Source organism: Ipomoea nil, unplaced genomic scaffold (assembly GCF_001879475.1).
Source record: "Ipomoea nil cultivar Tokyo-kokei standard unplaced genomic scaffold, Asagao_1.1 scaffold2754, whole genome shotgun sequence".
Taxonomy (NCBI): Eukaryota; Viridiplantae; Streptophyta; class Magnoliopsida; order Solanales; family Convolvulaceae; genus Ipomoea; species Ipomoea nil.
The window spans coordinates 247,501-272,253 of record NW_017619182.1 but is presented as its reverse complement, the minus strand read 5'-3'; positions in this window follow the sequence as shown (position 1 = coordinate 272,253).

Genomic DNA, 24,753 nt, shown 5'->3' with positions numbered 1-24,753 from the left:
GAGTTTTGAACACTTGTTGCACGGGAAGATTAGCTTCAGGTTTTACTGATTCAGCAGACTTTCTTCTCTTCTCAGGTTGAGCCATATCAAGATTGTCATCACCGGATTCAACAACAATTTTTACAGGGACACTCTTGCGTTTGGATTTTCTGGTTTCCTTGGATGGGGAAGGCTCAGAAGGACTTGGTGATACTGAGTGACTTGTGTCTGATACTGGGGCAGATGAGGTTCCCAGTAGATTTGTAATCTCTCGAATCTTGAAAGTGGTTGAATCTGGATGCCTTGTAGCTTCAACAGTAGGAAGTCTAGAAACCGGGGCTTGTGAGCCATACACTTCAGCAAGGATCTTCTCATCTTCACTGGAGGATTCAGAAGGCTGAATAACTCGATACAGTTCTGGAATCGAGGCAGAGTGTAAACCTGCAAAATGCCAGACGTGCTCCAGGCTCTCAGCCAAAGATGAAGATGTAAAGACAGGCACCCCATCTATTTGATCAGATGCATGATGGCTTGAATTACTGGCAGCCTCAATCTCAGTGGGAAGACTTGAGGGATTATCAGATGGATAGATCTCAATTGGGGACACAGTAATTTCAGCAGAAGGCAGAGCAGATTTCACAGTATCAGCAGAATACACAACCAAACTTAAATTGTTCTCCAATTCAGAGGTTTTATTTTTCTCATCAGACACAACATCAACAACATCTTTTGTAGGTTCAGACTTTTCAGAAAGGATACATGGAGGATCAACAGATACAGAAGTGTTTTCAGAAATTAAAGCCTTCGTATTATCAGAATGAACAATAGGCATAACAGACTTAATAGCATCAGAATTTAAATCATCAGGATTGTCAGGAGAGATTTCAATAGGAGATTCAGAGGTATTGGACCTGTTACGAAGAAACTCAATCCGGCGTGTGGCTTCGTCCTGGGCAGCTTGTAGGTAGCGGGGTTGAGCTGCTGCTCGACGACGTGAGACTTCTCCAGATTCAAGAGCCCGTTGTGCAAAATACTGAAGGAATGCCCCAGCACGGTTACCATCTGCAGGCTCTGGAATAAAAGCAGGGCTAACCTCATCACTCACCTCTGAGGCCAGCATCAAAAGCTCACTGGTGTCATCCTCGGACCAATCGGCATAGAAATCTGGATAATCTGAGAGCACAGTGACCATGATTTCATCGCGTAGAATAGGGTCAAGCTTCAATTTCTTCTTCATAGCTAACTGGAGCAGTGTTTTAACATGCTTCGTGGCTGTTTCCGGTGAGTGGATCTTCCTTCCAAGCTTGATAATGATATTCCTTACAGCGTCTGCCATTGTTGTGCGTTTTGGGAAAGCGAGAAGGTAAACCCTAGGTAGAGGATCAAAGAGAAAACTATCAGAGAGCAAGGATATTTTGAACTCTTCTTCCTTCACAATTGACCCAAACCTCATATATAATCCCAAGGGTGAAGAACCCTATTTAATGGGGCTTGTCAGAATGCATGCAGAGCCGATGTGATTGACGCAACGGTATACCTCCTTTTTAGGAATGAAACGGAAGGGTTGAAGATTTGAATTTCGAAAAGGTGAATTAATTTATGGTAACTTAGGTTAAGATATTCTCTTAACAAAACAGATGGGAGTTTTAAAAGGAAGTCAAAGGCTGAAATTTGACCCGTAAATATAACACCATGTACTCTCCTTCTGTGTAACTTACTGCCTTATTAGTCAATCCTGCAGATTCCCAGAGCGGATCTGAGAATCTCAAATCGATTTGCATCCAGGGGCTTAGTCAAAATGTCAGCCAATTGCTTATCTGTTTGAATGTATTCCAACTCTATCTCCTTGGACTCTACCAAGTCTCTGATGTAGTGATGCCTTATATCAATATGCTTCGTTCTAGAATGTTGAACTGGATTCTTCGAGATATTGATTGCATTGACATTATCACAGTAGAGTGTCATAATTCTTTGAGTAAGCCCATAGTCCAGAAGCATCTGTTTCATCCAAACCAATTGAGTGCAACATCCGCCAGCGGCTATATATTCTGCATCTGCAGTACTTAAGGAAATTGAATTCTGTTTCTTGCTCAGCCACGATACCAAGTTTTTACCAACAAAGAAGCACCCACCCGAAGTACTCTTTCTGTCATCAATATTTCCTGTCCAATCAGCGTCACAGTATGCAACCACACTAAGTTCACTGTCCTTGGAGTACCAAAGCCCATATTGAATTGTTCCTTTTATATACTTCAGAATCCGTTTAGCAGCTATCAGGTGAGACTCTTTCGGATCAGATTGATATATTGCACAGATTCCAACACTGAACATAATATCTGGTCGACTAGCGATTAAGTAAAGCAGACTTCCTATCAGACTCCGATATATTGTGTTATCAACTGATGCACCAGTGCCGTCTTTGGATACTTTTGTGGAGGTAGAAATATGTGTCCTTGATGGTTTACATGATTCCAGATCAAACTTCTTGACCAAATTCTTAGCATATTTTTCTTGTGAGATAAAGTACCCTTCAGGACTCTGTTTCACTTGCAGCCCTAGAAAGTATGTCAGTTGGCCAACCGTGGACATTTCAAATTCTTCTTTCATGACCTTTACTAGATCATCAGTGTACTTTTGTAAAGTAGAGCCAAAGACAATGTCATCCACATAAATCTGAGCAATGGTAATATGACTTCCAGTGGTTTTTACGAACAGGATTTTGTCAAAACTTCCTCGCTTATACCCATGGTGTAGCAGATACTGTGTCAGTCGTTCGTACCATGCCCTTGGAGCTTGTTTGAGACCATAGAGGGCTTTTCTAAGCTTTTAGACATGAGATGGATGGTCTGGATCTTCAAATCCTTTCGGTTGAGCCACATAGATATCTTCATGCAGGTACCCATTCAAAAACGCTGTCTTAACATCCATCTGAAACAGTGTGAATCCCAGTATGCATGCGACTGCCAACAAAATTCTGATCGACTCTAACCTTGCCACAGGAGCAAACGTTTCATCATAGTCAATTCCCTCTATCTGAGTGTATCTTTGAGCAACTAACCGGGCTTTGTTCCTTGCAATATTTCCAGCTTCATCAGTTTTATTTTTGAAGATCCACTTTGTTCGGATTATGTTAACACGATCAGGTCTTGGAACCAGATCCCAGACATGATTCCGGTCAAATTGGTGCAGCTCCTCTTGCATAGCCTTGATCCACAGATCATCCTGTAAAGTTTCTTTTACACTTTTTGGTTCTATTTTTGAGGTATAGCAGGCTGATCTGGATATTTTTATCAGATTGTTTCTCATCTGGCTTCTGGTATTCATCCCATCTGTTGGATCACCAATAATGTTGTATAAAGGATGATTTTTCTGAGTTCTGGTGGCCTTGTTCTTACCCACATTCTCAACGAGGGATGTCTCATACTCAAAACTTTCTTGATCTTCATATGATGAATCTTGAGTTTTGGATCTGGTGTCCTCAGTTGTGTCTAACTCACTAAGAAGAGGTTTTGTCTCTGGTTTAGTCACTGATGCTTCTACAGATTCAGCAGGATAGTCATCTATAACAACATTTACTGATTCCGTTACAGATTGAGTTCTTTTGTTGTAGACTCGATAGGCTCGACTGTTTAAAGAGTACCCTAGGAAGATGCCCTCATCACTCTTAGGTTCAAACTTCCCCCTTTGTTCCCTATCGATCAGCACATAACACTTTGTCCCAAACACATGAAAATACTTCAAGTTCGGCTTCTTCTCCTTCCAAATCTCATATGGCGTTTTGGACGTAGCTGGTCTCAGGTAGACTCTATTTACTGTATGACATGCAGTGTGTACTGCTTCAGCCCAGAAACGTTGTGGTAGATGAGATGCATGTAGCATAACTCTAGCCATTTCCTGCAAGGTTCGATTCTTTCTTTCCACCACACCATTCTATTGAGCTGTTCTGGGAGCTGAGAATTCATGGGTTATACCATTCTCATAGCAGAAATCTGAATATAAAAAGTTTTCAAACTCTTTACCATGATCACTTCTTAGTCTTTGAATTTTTATTATAGGCTCGTTCTTTTCTTTTTGAACCCTTATGCACAAGGTTCTAAAAGCATTGAAGGCTTCAGATTTTTCTCTTAGAAATATACCCAGCTGAACCGAGAGAAGTCATCTACACACACAAATATGTATTTCTTTCCACCAATGCTTTCAGTTTGTGTTGGCCCCATAAGGTCTATATGAACCAGTTCTAGGTAGTAATAACTTTTACTGCTTTGTGAGGAGTTCTTATTTGTTTCTGTAACACCCCGTGTTACGGCCCCTAAAACCATTTAATTAATTAATCAATAGCCCAAGAGAAAGAATAAATCATAATGATTAATCAGGGAAAAAGGCCCACCATAGTCCATGGGCCTTCATATATAAACCCAATCCTTAGTTCCAAAAGGAATAGAATTAGCGAGCCTATAATATTAGTTCCTAATTAGGACTCCTAAATATATAAATAGGGGACTTAGGAGGCACCTAGAACTTCCCACAAAAATAACGCCCCACCACCCCAAAAGAGCTCCAAGAATCCCCTTAGGAGAAATCAAGAAAGCAGGGAAGCTTAAAGAAAGATCCTTCATAGCCAAGGAATTAATTAAGGCTAAGAGGTAACCCATGTCTCAACAAAACCTATTTTCATAGCTATGATTCCCCCTTAGGGTTTCCCCCACATTATTGTGTATTGGCGAGATATGATGATTATTATTGATGTTTGATGTGATGATCCCATGAGGGATCTTGATGATCTTGATATTGGGAGATTCTTGATGATTATGGAATTCTTGATGATTATATAGAGTTCTTGATGATTATGTGTTGTTCTTGATAATTATGTGATGCTCTTGATGTTCATGTGTTATTCTTACCGAATCTTGCAATTAGAAGACGAACCGTATTCTTGTTGATATAAAAGTGATTAGAACCCTAGGTTGTATCGTATGATCTTATTCTTGGATTACCGGGTGGGGAAATCGCATGTTTGGGTGTTGATTATGTTTAGAAAAGCATGATAGGTTATGTGTCGTTCGTTTCTCGTAATTGATCCGTTAATTGTCTACGTGTTGTCGTTAATTGCGTTGTAAAGTGTCTAAGCATGGTTTCGGGTTCCACAACGGTTCCCGGGGCGCAATTGATGAAAAAGAGTCAGTGGGGGGTAGGTGGGGGGGTAGGGGACCCGCCACCTACCCGGTGCCGAGAATCACCGCCTGGCAGCGGGTGGCCGGCGGGCGGGCAGCTGCCCGCCGGCGACCCGCTGCCCGGAACAGTAAAACCGGCGGGCAGCCGGCGGGTGGCCCCCACCCACCGGCTACCCGCTGGAAATTCTTCCCACCCGGGACCCCGGCTTCTCCGTTTGATGTTCCCCGTTCCCCGTTGTGTCCCAACAGACTCCGTTTATCGTGCCTATGTCTAGTTTGATATTTCGGGTACCGTTCGTAGGTTTATGAGTCTATTATATTGCATGCTAGTTGAATTGGTATCCCGTTGACCTAGGTGGAAGAAGTATGAACCCCTTAGGACTATTCTTAGTAAGTGATGGATCACGCATAGGTTTTGTTATACGTTTTCTCCCCCTTCCTAATGTGTAATGTGGGTTGCATGTGCTTGCTATGTGTTGTGTGTGTTACCCCAATTCGGTTGCGATCGGATTGGTTATCCTGAGCTGCGGTTCAGAAGCTGGCTGCGGTCAGATTGATACTCTTGGGCTGCGGTCCACCGTTTGGTTGCGATCAAACGTTTCTATACGAGCTGCGGTTCGTCCTCTTTCCTGGCTGCGGTCAGATGACATTCTCTTGGGCTGCGGTCCACTGTTTGGTTGCGATCAAACACTATGATGAGCTGCGGTTCATCGGTCGGTTGCGATCGACCCCTCCGTGTTGCGATACGGGGCAGGGTGCTGCGGGGCCGTGTCAGAGCTATATGCGCTGACCCTCATGTATGGGCATGCGATTGGTCCTGTGGCGCCAACAAAGGGTGCTATGTGTTGTGATATGGATGAGTGGTGATCATGAGTGCCTTGGGGGATGTGACTATGGGATTTATGTTGGGGATTGTTTATGTTGGGTTGTGACTATTGTTTATGCCTTGCCTTATCTACCTTATCTGTTGTGAATTGCATATGCTCGTTATAACTGTTGCTTGTGCCTGGCCTTATCTGTCGAGTCATTCCCGGTTTTAAAGCTAGAGTTCGTAGGATATATCTTCTTGCTCAAAATGGTTTTCGTATATCTATATATATCTCTATATGTATTGTATTTCAACGCGTTGGAGTGGGTTACCAGCATCTCTCGCTGAACAGATATATTTGGCTTTCAGGCACAGAGGACTAGAGCACTGGAGCGCGCTAGAACTGGAGCGTAGAAGTAGAGTAGTTTCCCTTTCGGCCTGCGTGCCATATTATGCTTCGTGTTTCAATGGATATTAGTTAGACAGCCTGTGCACCTGGGTTCTCTAGCCCAGGTGTGGCATAGCACCCCGTACACTTATGATATACTTTGGGATGTAATGAGATATTACCTTTATTATATAAGCTTAAAATGTCTTGAAAATCTGGGGTGTTACAGTTTCCCAATGGCACATGCACCACAACTCCCTTCTTGTTCTATTCTGATCTTAGGTATCCCTCGCACAGCATCCAATTTGATCATTTTATCCATGTCTCTGTAATTTATGTGACCCAGTCGTCTATGCCAAAGTTTTGATTCATCTGATTTTGATAGGCGACAAGCATTTTCATTAGCCATAACATAACAGTTGTCAGAGGATCGTGTTCCTTTCATTACCAGTTGATCTGCTTTATCCCTGACTCTGCAACAATTACGATTGAAGCACACATTCCAGTTTTGATCACACAACTGACTTATGCTAATAAGATTTGCTTTCAGACCACTGACTAATAGTGTAACACCCCTTAAAAACAAGCTATTTAAAAGCCTTAAACATGCAGATAACTGAACTAAACAACAAACATAGCGGAAGACTGAAAGATAACTAGATAACATAAATCCAAAACACGGGGTGTTATGCCACGTTCACCAAAAAGTATGAACGCTACGGCAATATCTGCATTGTTTACAACTAATCCATAGTCTCAAAGGTCTACAACTAAACCGGCACACAGGCCATAAAACAAGCGGGAGAAGCTACACTAGCAAGCACTAGACCGTGCACTCGTCTAGACATCACCTGAAAGAACACAATAAAACATGGGACGACGCCCGGTCAGCGAATAATGCTGGTAACCCACCAATACATGTGAAATATCATACATAGATAAGATATAAGTTGTAAAGCCATTTTCGAAACGGAATACATAAGTATATAAGTACAAAACCAAGAGCAATAGTCAACACAAGACTCAACACTCTCAACAACAACACGGGAACACATCCCGAGACCACAAAGAACAACATGACTCACAAGAAGTTTCAAGGTATGATCTATCATCACACAATAGATCAAACCTGACATGCACAACGCAAAGGAATAGGACACACCCAACGGCAACACATGCCAAGGCAACATATGCCTTTGTGACTACACACGTCACAAGAGAAGAACTCACAACAACGGCTACACAAGCCCTCGTGACATCACCCATCACGAGTTGATATGCCTTCCTTATGCCCGGTTCCAACCTTATGGCTACCCCAACCTTATATCTTCTTCCAACCATTACCTCCAGGACCCCTTTACAACCAAGTCCAACCTTTTCCCTCCGAGGATCGTCGTCCCCATCCGCCAACGACCGCCAACGAGACCACCAATTTCATAGTACACGAAGGTACCTGTACACACACACGGCAACACATGCCTCCCAAGAAATACGTGAACCTTACACAAAGGTCACAAACTCCATAATCACGTCACGGCCACCACGAGGACCGCTGCAATACCTTGGTGACTAGTGTCCCATACCACTAATCGTGCAATCCAGATAAAGCCACACATACATCACACCTCAACAGGAATCAATCAACGGATCACAACGAAGATATGAAACCATACTCAATCAAGGAATGGGTCACATCCCAACAACAACAACGATGAATAACACAAGTTATCATCAACCAATAGGAAGGTACAAACAACACACATGCTAGCATTTAAACACCGAACTAGCATGCTCATCAAACGGGTAAACCAAAGATAGTTCCGAAGAACACACAAGACTCATCACGGTTCAACGAAACACAATGTTAAACACTTAGCACGATTCAAGACACCAAAACCTACATGGAATCCTACCATATAGTTCTAGACATACGAAACATCAAGAAGACACTCAAATAGTTCCACAAACATCGGGAAGTCAAAAAACCAAATACCGAGTTAAAAGAATCACGGGGAATAAATCCCCCAATAACCAACATAGTGTACCCGCGGGTGGGCCCACGGGTAGGCCCCTACCCGTGGTCCTGCCCGCGGGTACAGGCTCTTCACCAAGTGTACCCTGCAGGTGGGCGGCGGGTGGGCCTCCTACCCGCCGTTCCGCCCGCGGGTACAATCCTCTACCACTATACCACACTTCGCGGATTTTCATCTCCAAACTCAAATTCAAGTCCAAAACATGCCAAATCTCACCAAATACAACAAAATGACTTGAATAAAAGGAAATTCCAAGCAATGGCACAAATGGACCCTAAATACAAGCTCTAGATATGCATTTTCACAAGACAATGCATAAACACTCACATTTCATAGCAAAACACATGTAGAATCCAAGAAATATTCACATATAGGTAAGCAAAATAGGTTTTGTAGAGCATGGGTTACCTCTTGTAGACTAAAGACTTCACTTTACACCTCAACAAGCTCCTCTCAAGGCTCAACTTCCAAACCCACTTCAAGAACATACCAAAAGATCATAAAGATTCTATCTTTAAGAAAAGACACCTTAGATAAAACCAAAAACACAAGATGAACTTAGATCTTACCCTCCTAGATGCCCAAATATATAAAGGTTGAATCTTGGAAGCAACTCTTGAAGTTTTGGCAAAGCTTCAACTTAGCTTGGAAGAAAAGCTACTCACTTTTTTAGAGAGAAGGTGGAGCTAGATTTTTAGAAAAGTGTAAGGAGAGAATGAAGGTGGTCTACTAGGTTAGGTTACAATACCAACAACAAGTGGAAGGTCAAGAATACCCTTACTAACATAAGAAGTGTAAGGAACAAGGGAACTCTTTACAAAGCTCAATGTATAACTTTGACTTTGGGGTTGACTAGTCAATTACTAGTCCCCAACTATTAAATTTCAGGAATTTAAGGAATTAAATTACAAATTGAAATAGGATTAATTACTCAATTAATCCCTTAATTGAATTTGGATTTCGGGGTGTCACAAATAGAACTTCTTCTAGATGAGGTAAGCCTAGTACATTTAGGGTACCTTTTCCAACTATTTTCCCTTTTTGTCCGTCTCCATATGTAACTGATCCACTGCTGGGTTGAACAGCCATAAGACACTTGACATTTCCTGTCATATGTCTGGAGCACCCACTGTCGAAATACCATCTTGCTTCGGTTGTAGAGGCGGTCAGAACTATAGTGGGGTAGCATATTACTTCTGACTTCCTGACCGAAACTTGTCTTGTGAACGGTGTAATAGTCATGTTCTGATATTTCTCCTTCCTTTGGTCTCTGTAAAAAAAAAAAAAAATAACACTCAGGTCGAGTGTGACCTTTTGTTTGACAGTAGTGACAGATGGGTGTATATTGTCTGATTCTAGCAAATTTAGCTTTGAACTTTGAGTACTGAGATTGAAACGCCACTCTGCCAAAATCAGTTTCTGCATGTGTCTTCCCTTTTTCCTTTATCTGGACTGACCGGGATGACTGTCCTATTTCATACCTGCGAGCTGGTGAATCAATTAATGTACCCCCTTTGACAAACACAGGAATAGTTTTTGAAGATTCTCCTCGTTTATAACCAAGACCCTTTTTGTCATTTGGATTTCGTCCAGAATCCATAATTTTGTCTAGAGTTGATGTGGTGCCCATCATCTTTATGTTCTTCTTCAGATCTTCTAACTCTTTTATCAGTTTTCCTTCTCGAGATCTTATTTGAGTTATAAGATCTTCTTTTGTGACAAGTTTTGTGTTTAGTTTCTTCAGAAGATCATCTCGTTGCTTTAGTTCTTCATTCAGATTTTTATTAACTTTCACCAGTTGCTCCCAGCTTGCAACAAGTTTAGCAAATTCCATTTCAAGTTGGGTATGCCTCTCTTCAAAATCATCTGTCGAAATATAAGACTCTTCATCAGATTCATTTTCTTCAGACTGGTTTTCTGTAGCTGAAAAGAAAGCCACAAAGTTTCCCACGTTGTCATCTGACTGACCATTAGATGCTTCTTCCTCATCACCACTTAGTGTAGCCACAGACATAGCCTTTTTTCTTTTGAGATAAGTTGCACATTCAGCTTGTATGTGTCCAAATCCTTCACACTCTCGACACTGCACTGACCGGTTGAGAGACCTTCCTGTGTCAGTTGAACTGCTTCTGGGTTGTCTTGGTCGGCCAGTTTGAGACTGATTGTTCTGTGTGAAAGAGGATGTGTCTGTTTTCTGATATGAGGAGTTACTACCTTTGTATTGTGTCTTGTTAGGTTGTCCTTGACTCCTTCTGTTAAATCCCTTCAAAATCTTCTTAAAGTTTTTGGTTAATAAGGCCAAGGCTTCATCATCTATGTCATCTGTGTCTGATTCTCGATCAGCTTCGGCAACAAAAGACACTGACTTGCCTTTTCTGTTGACAGCAAGGTCATCATCAGTCAGCACTTCAAGTTCATATGTGTGTAAGCTTTCCATAAGCTCTCCCACACTCTTCTTTTCCCAGCCTGTGTGTTCCTGAATTGCGGTTACTTTCATTCGGAAGCGTTTTGGCAAAGATCGAAGGATCTTTTTGACTACTCTTTCATCAGTGAATGGTTCGCCGAGTATTGAGGCTCTGTTCATCAGATTCTGAACACGACTGTGAAAGACTGAGATTGTTTCCTCTTTGCTCATTCTAAGGGCTTCAAACTTAGACAGTACCATTTGAAGCTTTGGTTGCTTCACATCACTTGTACCCTCAAACCTGGTTTCAAGAATTTCCCATACTCGTTTTGCTTCCTTTACCCCAATGACTAAGGTAAACACAGATTCATGCAGAGATCCTACAATAGAGTTCAGTGCTTTATTGTTCAGGTCAGAGGCCGTCATCTCATTTTCTGTCCAAGTCTCAATAGGTTTTGCTGCAGTGGTTCCATCAGGGTTCTGAATAGTTGGATGGCTCCATCCAGAGAGAACAGTACGATAAACCCTGGTACCTTGTGCCTAGAGATAGATCTCCATACGAGCCTTCCAGAATGAATAGTTGTGACCATCCAATTCTGGTGGTTTCATGCTTGCATCCATCCTGAATAAAAACAACCAGCCAAAAACACACAAGCAGGCAAACTGCCAACCGACAACCAGAGACACTTCCAATAAAAAGAGAGCAATGCAAAAGTAAAAACTTCCTGTACGGATCAAGCCACTATGTAGACTTAAAAGCTCTGATACCACATGTAATTTTGCATTTTCTCAATTTAAGAATATTAATAGGATTAACCGACTGATGAATTAGTCTGACAGATCCAGTGATGATATTAGTCAGATAGTTGAATCACTAATTAGTTTGCGGAAAGAGTAAACTAAGGCAGACAGCGAAAAGAACAACACATAAGATGTTTACCCAGTTCGATACAGTGTGTATCTACATCTGGGGGACGATCACATAGGCGTCCAATCCACTAACAAATAATTCAATGTACAAAGGTAGAGAACAATAATCTCACCCGAGTGCCCCACACAAGGTACGTACCCAGTCTACACTGATTTAGTGGATTTTTGAAGATGGAGAGCCGTGCATACAGAAGTCCAATGAAATCCCTTCACTTGGAGAGCTAACTCTGATGCAGTCCACTTCAATGACGATGTTCAATGTTGTTCCCACAACCGTGTGATCTTAGCATCCTTTTCGTTTAAGCAACGATATCTCTTCTCAAGTTCTTCATCGTAATCAACAAGAATAAATTGTCTTGAGAAGAGGCATGATAATCAAAGATGTGGTCTCTTAGTATATGTCGGAGTGTTTCTTTCTTCTCAAAAGCGTAACGCTAATTCTTGATCAAATAAGAGTACTTATAGTTCCATAATAAGAACACTCTCCATAGATATCTCTGATTGTAGATGGTAGGACAATATAAGAAGAGTGTAATCTTAAAGATCCGGTCCATACCTTTCCAAGACAGATACGTGATCTTCTTTCCAAAACTGACTTCTTAAACCGCGTTCTGCAAAAAGGAAACATCTTCTTAAAACAGATCTTCAGTGTCAGTCCCTCTGTTGCTGTATCTGATCATTCAGACCTCTGTAGAACAAACCGACACCAAGCTAACGCTATCTTAGTTTCCATAATAATATTGCCAATTATATGTTGGGGTTTTTTGAGCAATTAAAACACTAACACGCGAAATCCTATTTTTGCACAGGTCCGCGTACCAGCGGGTACTTCAGGCGGGCACCAGTGTACCCGCCTAAAGCACCTGCCAGTGCATTGTGGTTTCAGCAGGGGTTCGGCGGGTGGTTAAGGACCCACCAGAACCACCCGCTGGTACGGTTGGTGGAATTTCGGCGGGACCTTTTCCACCCGCCAGAACCACGCACTGGTACTGATGTTGTTGGCTTCCGTTTTGTTGTATCCCTGGGTATTTGCGTATATTTATTGATGTTTCGTAAGTCTAGAGCGGTGTATTATGAACCCTATGATTAGGTTATGAGTCTTGAATCGTGGTTATAATCCAATATTGTTATTCGTTGGATTTTGATGAAGTCTATGATATTCGTATGAACCCTGGTATTACCTTGTTGGCTTGCATGCTAGTAATGTTGTTTCTTCGTACTAGTATGTGATTTCCTTGTGATAATAACTTGTGCTTATCCATTCGTTGTGATCTCTTGTTGGAATCTTTTGATATAGTAGTATTGCCTTTGGATTATCTTCTTCGTATCTCTTTCTTGAATTCCTTCCCTCTTGGATCTATCATTGTGAGCTTGTACATCGTTGTACCTTATCTTGATGATTCTTTGATTGAGATATTGTTTGAGCTTATCCGTTGTTGTACACACTTCTTGTGAAATCTATATCTTTGCTTTGTATCTTTAGATTCCTTGTGTATTGAACTCTTGTGGTGATGATTGAGTTGGTATGATTGACAGTGGAGACTTTTTTTACTGAGATTCGAGATAATGGTATTATTGAATTGGGACTCAGTCCCCGCGGAATTATTGAATCGGATCCTCTGACCCCGCGGAAACCATAATCTGGTCTTAGTGACCCCGCGGAAATCTCTATCGGGTCTATGACCCCGCGGTACTTATTAATTCGAGGTCCCTCATACTGATCCACTATGATTTGAGTCGTTGCGATGAGTCCGCGGTGAATGACTTGGTTTTGGCTATGTCCTTTGAGGATTTGAAACCTTGTCGGTGATTGATTGTGTAACGTAATGAGTATTATCCCTTCGACTACCCACTGGTACGAAAGTTCTTGGCTTATTTTCCCAACCCCGAAATTCATCAAACTTACCCAAAATCAAGTCCAAACACATCCCAATAGACATCAATAACAACAAGGACTTGAACACCAAGAATAAGCCAAGGAACAACACAATTACACCCTAGACAAAAGCCCTAAACATGCCAAGACTCAAGACCAAACACATAATCGTTCAAGAGAACCAAGAACCTCAAGAACCCACAATGTAAAACCCTAAAGACAAGCTCTAATCGTAAGTAAATACAAGAACATGCAAACCAACACACAAGATCATCAAGAACATCAAGAATAACAAGAATCCACATCATAATCCTAAGGACAAGCTCTATCAAGGCACAATCAGAAATTCATTCATACGATTATCAAAGGAGCCAATAAATAAAAGATAGCAAGGAAAATAGGTTTTGTAAGACATGTGTTACCTCTTAGCCTTAATTAAATCTCTCGCAACTCCTAGGATCATTCCTCAAGATTTCCTTCCGATTGATCTTTTCCTAAGCTTGGCGATGGGGAAATCCTTGGTTAGGTTTCTTGGGGAATTTCGAGTGATATGGGTGGGAAGGGCTCTAATTGCTTTCTAATCCCCTATATATAGATCTAGGAATCCTAATTAGAATCTGAATAGTAAAGGCCCACTTTCTTTAATCCTAATAGACTTAAAGGCTCTAGTTTAGGAAATGGTCCACGATCCATCATGGACGACACTAATTAATTAAAGGAATCCTAACCAGATTAAATCTTTTTTTAACTATCTTTAAGGAAATTAATTAAATAATTAATCTGGGTTTAGAGGTCGTAACACAGGGTGTTACACTTACACTCTACTTCCTTGAAACAATGAACTCTCCTAGCTTTCTATTGCAAATGTGTGCTTGTGTTTGACCACATAATATTCAATTCCAATTGTCCATCCTTTGAGAATGACATTCCCGGGAATTAAGGGTGGAAATAGGCCGATTCGAGCCGAGCTTTAGAAAGTTAGGCCTAGGCGGAAAATCAAAAGCCTAGGTCTAGGCCTGCACCTGTATGTAGGCTTTTTGTTAGGCTCAAGCCTGAGCCTACAATTGGCCTGGCCTGAAGCGTTTTTAAAAGCTCGTTTAATATTTAGGCCATTAAAAAGGCTTGAAAGTAAGTCCTACTTTGAGCCTATTAAAGCCTACATGTTAAGACTTTTTAAAAACTTTAATAAGTATATCTAAATAATTTAAGAAATATACCAAATACAAAACTAATACATAACTACACAAGTATATCACAACAATGCAAACATAATAACATTAAAATATAAAATAAAATAAAATAAGTTACGACTTCAGCATGCTCGTTAACTTGTTTAGAAATAAATTCAATTGTATTATTGTTTGTCAGTCTATATATTCTCATAAATAGTTAACAATCAACTCACATAATTAAATTGCGACATTTCATTAGATATTATAACAGTAAACAAAATTAATAAAAAAAAATTAAACAATGAGAACACTTATAACAAGATTAGCAGCAATGTTATAGTTGAATAATAATTTAGAATGAGATTTTGGAGGTGGAGGGTTAGGGTTTGAAAATTATATATACTTGGGGTTATATTGTAAATATAAAAATATATTATGTATAAAATAGAATATATATATATATATATATATATATATAGCGGCGTCACCAATAGTAAAGCAAATATACACCATCAACGTTAGGAAATGCACCACAAAAACACACACAAATTAGGTACGCATCACCAAAAACACACCATCCGATGTGAGTAAAAGCACCATACAGTGTTCGGAAATACACCATTAGGGATGATGAGTTATATGTTGTATTTTTTTGGGTATGTTGTGTATTTTTGCATTTCATTGTTGTGTGTTTCCCTTACACTGTTGGTGCCTTTCGTTAAAACTGTTGGTGTATTCTGAAACTCCGCCGCACGGGAAGACCCTGTCGCATTTGAACTTTCTTCTATATATATATATATATATATATATATATATATATATATATATGATCGCGTTCAGGTGCGAACTGCCTGCCCAGGATAAAACTGAGAACCATCCAGCGCGCGCCACGTGTCTAGATCTAGGTACACCTAGGCAAAAGTAGGTGCACTTGTAGGTGAAAGTAGGTGCACCAGATCAATGAATGTTAACAAGGCAAAATTACATGTACTTGTTGGTGAAAGTAGGTCTAATTGTAAGTGATTTTACCTGCACTTTTTACTTGCAAAGGTGTACCAACTACTTGCACATATAACACATTTACATGTACCAAAGGACACGTGACGCGTATTGAATGGTTTTCAGTTCTCTCCTAGGCGGCTGTTCTCACCAGATCGCGCCCATATATATATATATATATATATATATATATATATATATATATATATATATATATATATATATATATATATATATATATATATATATATATATGCATGCTAGGGTTCCCATGAGATCTCCATGATAAATGAGATCATGAAATCATCACATCCATTAATTAAATTCCAATGGATGAATGGGATTGAAAGTCAAATCCTAATTAAATAAGGCTAGATTTTAACTAGAAGGGTGAAAGAGTAATTATTATATGGTGTTTAATTTTGGTTATAATTAAAACACAATATTTACCATAATATTAGGATATTAATAGTAAGAATTAATTATATTTTAATTTAGGTAAATACTATGTAGGTATGTGCATTGTTGTGTAACGGCGTGTGCAAATTCGTAGACGGTAGATTTTTTTAGAGTAGGGTGTGTGCATTTATGGTGAATGGCGTGTGTTGATTTTTTTTTTTTGGTTCAAAAAATTTCGGCGCGTGCATGGTATGTGATCTTGATTTTTTATTTACTTTTGATTTCATGGCGTGTGCATATTTTGGGCAGTGCGATGAACCATGCCGTGTTTTTTTTAAAAAAAAAAAAAAAATAGTGATGTGATGGTAATTGCATTTATGTAGGTGTGCGTGTGCAAAATCTTAGAGTGCTTGGATTGGTTGTGAATTGGTACATGTTTGAGTGTGTAGGGTAGGGGTGACCACGGTTCGGTTCGAACCGTAACCGTTACTGTGTTAACTTGAAATTGTATTTGAGCTAACTTGCAACTACTTTTAGTTGCAAAATCTTTCTCTTGTCTTTGTTCTTGTGATCTTTGAAAGATGACCTCTCAATGCTATAATTTCTATGATGAGCCTTTTGAACCTTTCAACGACATTTCCATTTTCCCAACCAAAAACATACCACACCACCACCCCAACCATATGCCTATTCCTACAATCCCCACAAGAAAAATCACCATTGCACTCCACTACCACCTCAACAAAGATACACATACAATGAGCCCCCAAATAACCACCAAGTCTACTCTCCATAATCTTACACTCAAAACACACTGTAACACCCCTAATTTTTAAAACATTTAAAGCGTATGAAATCAAGGTAAATCTATTATTAATCATCCAAACAGAGCATAAACTAATAATAAGAGTCGGGATGCTATGCTACACCTAGGTTTGAGAACCTAGATGCACAGGCTACAACTAACTAATCTAAGCATAATCCACAATTAATATTCCAATACAATTCCAGGCACACAGGCCATAGCAGCTATGACTAGAACTAACTAATGTTAAATCTGCGGGTCTGTCTAGTGCACTCTGAAGCTACTGGTCAGTACCTGAAAAAACATGCGGTGTAACAACCGTCAGCGAATAATGCTGGTAACCCACTCCAACGCGTTAAGTACAATATAGGTAGGTATAGGAAAATCATTTTGAAACTGGAATACATATATAACCTAGGCAACTCTAGCTTTAAACCGAGATCAAGACACAAGACATAACAATAGACTTGGCACTATGGAACGATCATAAAGACTAGCATGCATCCTAAGAACGTAATACAAGGCATAATAGACAGATAAGCTCATAAATAACAATTAGAGACAACAATGGAATTCAAAGACAATCAATTAGCAAGTAATCATCAAAGCACACAATCCATCTTCCAACCTATATCTCCCATCCGTCCTTATATTAGTTCCAACCTATACCTCTAGGCCACCCTTATATCGCCTTTCTTATCCCTCCGGGCAACTACATGCCCCCACCGACCAACCACCTATCAACCACCTCATATCATGATAGCGCCGCAGTGCCATTCACATGATCCGTACCTCTAGTACCAATACCAAGGGGTCAGCGCATATAGCCCCGACATGGCACCGCATCACTTATAACCTGACCAATGCTCAACGGCAAGCTAGTCGAAGGTGGGTTTGTGCCTTCAGCACAGTAACCGCTAGGTCTGTACCTTTAGTACAATGACCGGGCACTCGTTGTGCCATCCGCCAACAATTCATTTTCACCAATCACAATCTCAGCATCATCATCATCATTAGTCACACCGGTCATTGCGCAATGACCACGATACTCGTCATCATTCAATCAAGCAACACATAATCAATCAATAGCAATCAAGACATAATAACAATGACATGTACTACACATAAATTCCTAGAACGGTATTCAAAACATCAAACGAGACTCATACACGACAAACGGGGTACAATGGGACACGAAAAAATATCAAACGGGAAAAAACATCACGACCCACCATCAATTTCTAGCGGGTGGGCGGCGGGTGGAGGACCACCCGCCGGCGGCGGACACATCTTCCAGCGGGTGCCCGCTGGAAAGAGGGCTACGGGCAGCGGGTAGGTGGCGGGTGTTCACCTCCCCCCCCCCCCCCCACCACCTACCCTCCATTGATATACAAGCAACTTTTCGGTCTCGGGATCTCTCGTTGAACCCAAAACCATGTCCAGAGACATTCCAATACACAACAACAATACCACGGATCCAATTAACAAGAATTAAACCAAGAATCATTCCAAATACATTCTAACACGATTCCTAAGCATGTCAAGACTCAACATCAATAAAATAACGGTTCAGGAGCATCCGGAACCTCAAAAACATCAAGAAAACTATATGCAAAGTCCTAGGCTAGACTCAACGTCCGATCATGCATAATCCCACCCAAATATACCAAGAACATCACAACAACGAGATTCACGATACAAACCCTAGGGACGAGCTCTAGACGTAATTAAAATACAAGATCATACATATAACCAATCAAAATATCAAGAACATCAAGATTATCAAATAAACACAATATAAACCCTAATCAAAGCTCTATCAAGACTCGATCACAGAATTACACATACGATTATCAAAGGAGCCAATGAATAAGATATAGCAAGGAAAATAGGTTTTGTAAGACATGGGTTACCTGGTAGTTTTAATTAAAACTCCTTATAACTTCCTAAGGTCTTTCTTCAATCGATTCTCCCTAAACTTGGTGATGGGGAATTCCTTGGCCTGGAGGGGATTTCGTATGGGGAGAGGGAGATATGGGTGATAGGGTTCTAATGCCTTCTAATCCCCCCTTTATATAGGTTAGGATCCCTAATACGAATCTAACTGGGTAAGAGGTTTAGGATTCCTAATTATAATCTTATTAATAATGGACCCTCTTTCTTTATTCCTAACAGATATATAGGTCTAGGATTCCTAATTAGAATCTGAATAGTAAAAGGTCTACTTTCTTTATTTCTAACAGGATTAAAGGCTTGATTAGAGATAAGGGTCCATGGTCCATTGTGGACCAGAAATATGTAATGAAGAAGAGTCTGGAGTGGCATGATGTGTAGCACCAGTGTCAGGTAGCCAATTATGAGAGAATGGGGCAATGGTTAAATCATCAACATAAGTCATATTCTGACGGTACATACACCGCTAAAAAATGACATCACTGAGAAGCGGTATAGATACTTCGATGAAAAGCAGCATCTTTAAGAAGCGGTATAGATGCATTGCTGAAAAAGCGGCATCGCTGAGAAATGGTATAGATACATCACTAAAAAGCGGCATCGCTAAGAAGCGGGATAGGTTCATCGACCTAATCAGGTGAGCCACTTCTGAAAAGGCCACCAGTATTCGTACAAAACAAGTCTTTAGGTTTTTGGGGTATTCCGGGTCTAAAATATGGTATCAAACGAACTCCGATTGGCACCAAATTCCAACCATGGTAGAAAAGTTCCACAAGTTTTGATCCACTTTTGAAAAGGTCGCCAGTTTTCGTACAAAATAAGTCTTTAGGTTTTTCAGGTTTAAAATATGGACAACCAAAGACACATCATCTGACGCGCATGATACTGACTCTATTACATTGTAGTAAAAGTCAACACCACCGCCACTAAGGCTCAATCTCATGACCTCCCATATGAAAGAGTCACTACGTACCATCTAAGCAGAAAGTGCTTGGCATCAACTTTGATTGTTATTACTACCCCTAATTTAATATAAATTATATCCAAAAATATCTATAATTGAAACTACAAAATTGCGCACTCAATATTTGTCATAGGAGTTATATTTTCTTTTTGATTATACTAGTATTTGAACCCGTGCGATGCACGGAATGTACTCGTTATAATATATGAATTATAATTTGCTTTATATTCGATAATGTAATTTTTAACGTTGAATTAAGGTTTGTATGAATGTTTTGGAATTGAATTAATTGGTCTCATTACCTTTATGTGTAGTAATTTAGCTATAGAAATTTTTGTAACGGAATATATACGTAATATGTGGATATGTAACAATTTTGTTATATTGGTGCAAGAAGAATACATAATATAATTGTTTTGAATTACACATTGTTGAAAACCTCTATGTAGACGACATTAGTAGTAGTAACATAAGTTTGTCCATCCTCGTCTAGATCTAAAACCTTAAGGCCATCAAGATGAGTGACTCGGGAAAAAGCCACATATAATTGACCGTGATTAAAGACTGGTTTTTTCAACAATATGCGAACGTGAGTTAGTGTTTGACCCTGGCTTTTGTTGATAGTCATTGCATATGCTAGCATCAAAGGGAATTGTTTACGATGTAACTTGAACGGCAATCTCGTATCAGAAGGGGTGAGAGACATTCGTGGTATAAGAACTTTGTTTCCTTGCTGCGTTCCATTAACTATTCTTGCTTCGACAATATGATCCGCCAATTTTGTAATGATGAGGCACGTATCGTTACAAAGACCAAGAGAGTGGTCTATGTTCCGCAGTAACATAACATGTGCACCAACCTTTATTGTCAATGAATGATTAGGAAGTCCATATAATCTCAAGCCATTTAAAAATTCATGAGTGTGTACTTGTGAGAGATTATCACCATCTAATTCTGTCATGCACAAAATGTCACAACTTAAATACGTCCGACCTTCTGCAGTGTTCATGTCACACATATACTGATTAATTTGATCAACATCTAAAGTCAGTGAGAGGATCGCTCGTCCTTCTAGGTGCGACTCTTCTAGCATTCTATACTTCGCGGTTGGAAAGATGATTTCAACTATAGTTGCAATTAGATCAGGTCCACACTTCAACATAAATCTTGGTGGAATATTGATCTCAAACAAAACATTGTTTACAAACCCTGTAATCCCATCTTCGATGTCTGCAATCCATCTTGAGAACCAATCAACGTTTGTCTATCTTTGTTTGAAAGCTAAGCTCTGTAGTCTCAGGTTCATCGTGAGTCTCAATACCTTGCAATTCATCCAGAGGTATGAAGAATTAATAGTGGCTCCCACAACCAATGGTCTCGTTGCTTTTAGAATAACTAGAAAAATCTCTCTAAAATCACCGCTCAATACTACTGTCTTTCCACCAAATGTTTTCTGATCACTACCAGGTATGGTGAATCTCAATATATCCCTCATGGTTTTGTCTAAAGTCTCAAAATAGTATTTGTGTATCATATGCGCTTCATCCCATATTATCCATTTGTTCCTGATTATAAGTTCGCAAAGGTCACTACCTTGCAAGATATTGCAGGTAGAATCTTCATTTCACTGAAAGTGGTATAGCAAATCAATAATGCGCCGTCCTGCCACCTGGCAATAGCAAAGATGCTATTCCACTTGAAGCAACGTTTAGAACAATAAGGATTTTTTTTTTTCAATTTTCTTTTCCATTTTCCGTAAATTAAGGATCTTTTTTTTTCCTATTTTGCTGCTAACTTTTTTACTGATTATTATTAGTATTATTAATTAGAACGGAGTAACTTTTTTCCTTTTCTATTCTTTGGGCGGGAATGCAAGGAAGGATCATTTTGTTTTTTAATAAGAGTATATATAGTCTATAGAAATTATATATATATATATATATATATATATATATATATATATATATAAACAGCAATTACATTATATGGTTTTTACATAAAATAGAAAAACATGTTATAGTATATAGATTTGTAAATAGTAAGATATGCTAAAATAAAAATTACCTAATTAAAAAAAATGATTTTCTTTCATACCTCAACACAATCACATATTATTTCCATCTATAATCAAAACCATATTCACCTTCTTTTTTTTTTTGAATACTATCACCTTCATTTTTCTAATCATCCATTTTAATTTGTAAGAAATTAGGATACTACTTAAAACTGGAAACTACATAGGAGGATTTTATTTTTATTAATAGTATACATTATTATTATTATTATTATTATTATTATTATTATTATTATTATTATTATTATTATTATTATTATTATTATTAAGTTAATTCGAGATCCTTATTATTATTAATTAGTAATTTTTAATAGGATTTTCCTTGTTTGCTTGTATTCTTATTATGGCCCCCCTTTTTTATTGGCACAATCTTGCCTTTCCATTTCCATTTTCAATGAATTAGAGATTCTTTTTTATTTTCTTATTTTACTGCTAACTTTTTTACAGATTATTATTAGTATTAATTAATTAGTGAATTTTATTTCCTTTTCCATTTTTTGGGAATTAAGGATTTTTTTCCCTATTTTACTGCTAACTTTTTTTACTGATTATTATTAGTATTATTAATTAGTAACTTTTTTCATTTTCTATTCATTGGGCGGGAGTGCAAGGAATAAGGAATGAGGATTTTGTTTCTAATAAGAGTATAGATAGACTATAGAAATTTATAAATATATATCTTAGTAATAAAAATTCAATTACATTATATGATTTTTACATAAAATAGAAAAACATGTTACAGTATATAGACTTTATAGTAATAGTAAGATATGCTAAAATAAAAATTACCTAATTAAAAAAAAATCTTTCATTCCTCAACACAATCACCTGTTATTTTCATCTATGATCAAATCCATATTCACCTTTTTTTTAATACTATCATTATCATTTTCCTAATCATCCATTTTAATTTTTAGAAAATCAGGATACCACATCAAACTGGAAACTACATAGGAGGATTTTATTTTTATTAATAGTATACATCATTATTATTATTATTAATTTAATTTCATATTCTTATTATTAATTAGTACTTTTTGATATGATTTTCCTTATTTTCTGGTATACTTATTATGACCCTTCTTTTTTTGTTTTTGTTTTTGTTTTTTTTTTTTTGCACAATCTTGCCTTTTCTTTTTCATTTTCTATGAATTAAGTATTTTCTTTATTTTTTTATTTTACTGATTATTATTAGTATTAATTAATTAGTGAATTCCGTTTCCTTTTTTATTTTCATTGAATTATGGATTCTTTTTTATTTTCTTATTTTACAACTAACTTTTTTACTGATTATTATTAGTATTAATTAATCAATGAATTTCATTTTCTTTTCCATTTTCTGTAAATTAAGGATCTTTTTTTTATTTTCATATTTTACTGCTAACTTTTTTAGTGATTACTATTAGTATTATTAATTAGTAACTTTTTTCTTTTCTATTCTTTGAACGGGAATGCAAGAAGGGGGGATTTTATTTTTAATAAGAGTATAGATAGACTATAGAAATTTTATAAATATATATCTTAATAATAAAAATTCAATTATATTATATGGTTTTTACATAAAATAGAAAAATATGTTACAATATACAGACTTTATAGTAAATAGTAAGATATTCTAAAATAAAAATTATGTAATTAAAAAATAATAATTTTCTTTCATACCTCAACACAATCACATATTATTTTCATCTATAATCAAATCCATATTCACCTTTTTTTTTAATACTATCATCTTCATTTTCCTCCATCCATTTTAATTTTTAGAAAATCATGATAGGTCATCAAACTAGAAACTACATAGGAGGATTTTATTTTTATTAATAGTATACATTATTATTATTATTATTATTATTATTATTATTATTATTATTATTAATTTAATTTCATATTCTTATTATTATTAATTAGTAATTTTTGATATGATTTTCCTTATTTTCTGGTATCCTTATTATGACCCTTTTTTTTTTTCACAATCTTGCATTTCCTTTTTCATTTTCTATGAATTAAGTATCCTTTTTTTATTTTTCTATTTGACTATTTTACTGATTATTATTAGTATTAATTAATCAGTGAATTTCTCGTTTCCTTTTCTATTTTCAGTGAATTACGGAATCTTTTTTATTTTCTTATTTTACAACTAATTTTTTTACTGATTATTATTAGTATTAATTAATTAATTAATCAGTGAATTTCATTTTCTTTTTCATTTTCTGTAAATTAAGGATCTTTTTTTTTCATATTTTACTGCTAACTTTTTTATTGATTACTATTAGTATTATTAATTAGTAACTTTTTTCCTTTTCTATTATTTGGGTGGGAATGCAAGAAGGGGGGATTTTGTTTTTAATAAGAGTATAGATAGACTATAGAAATTTTATAAATATATATCTTAATAATAAAAATTCAATTACATTATATGGTTTTTACATAAAATAGAAAAACATGTTATAGTATATAGACTTTATAGTAAATTGTAAGATATGCTAAAATAAAAATTACCTAGTTTAAAAAAATGATTGTTTTTCATGTCTCAACAAAATCACATGTTATTTTCATCTATAATCAAATCCATATTCACCTTCATTCTTTTTTTTTTTTTTTTTTTTTGAATACTATCATCTTCATTTTCCTAATCATCCATTTTAATTTGTAGGAAATCAGGATGCCACATCAAACTGGAAACTACATAGGAGGATTTTATTTTTATTAATAGTATACATTATTATTATTATTATTATTAATTTAATTCCATATCCTTATTATTATTAATTAGTAAATTTTTTATAGTATTTTCCTTT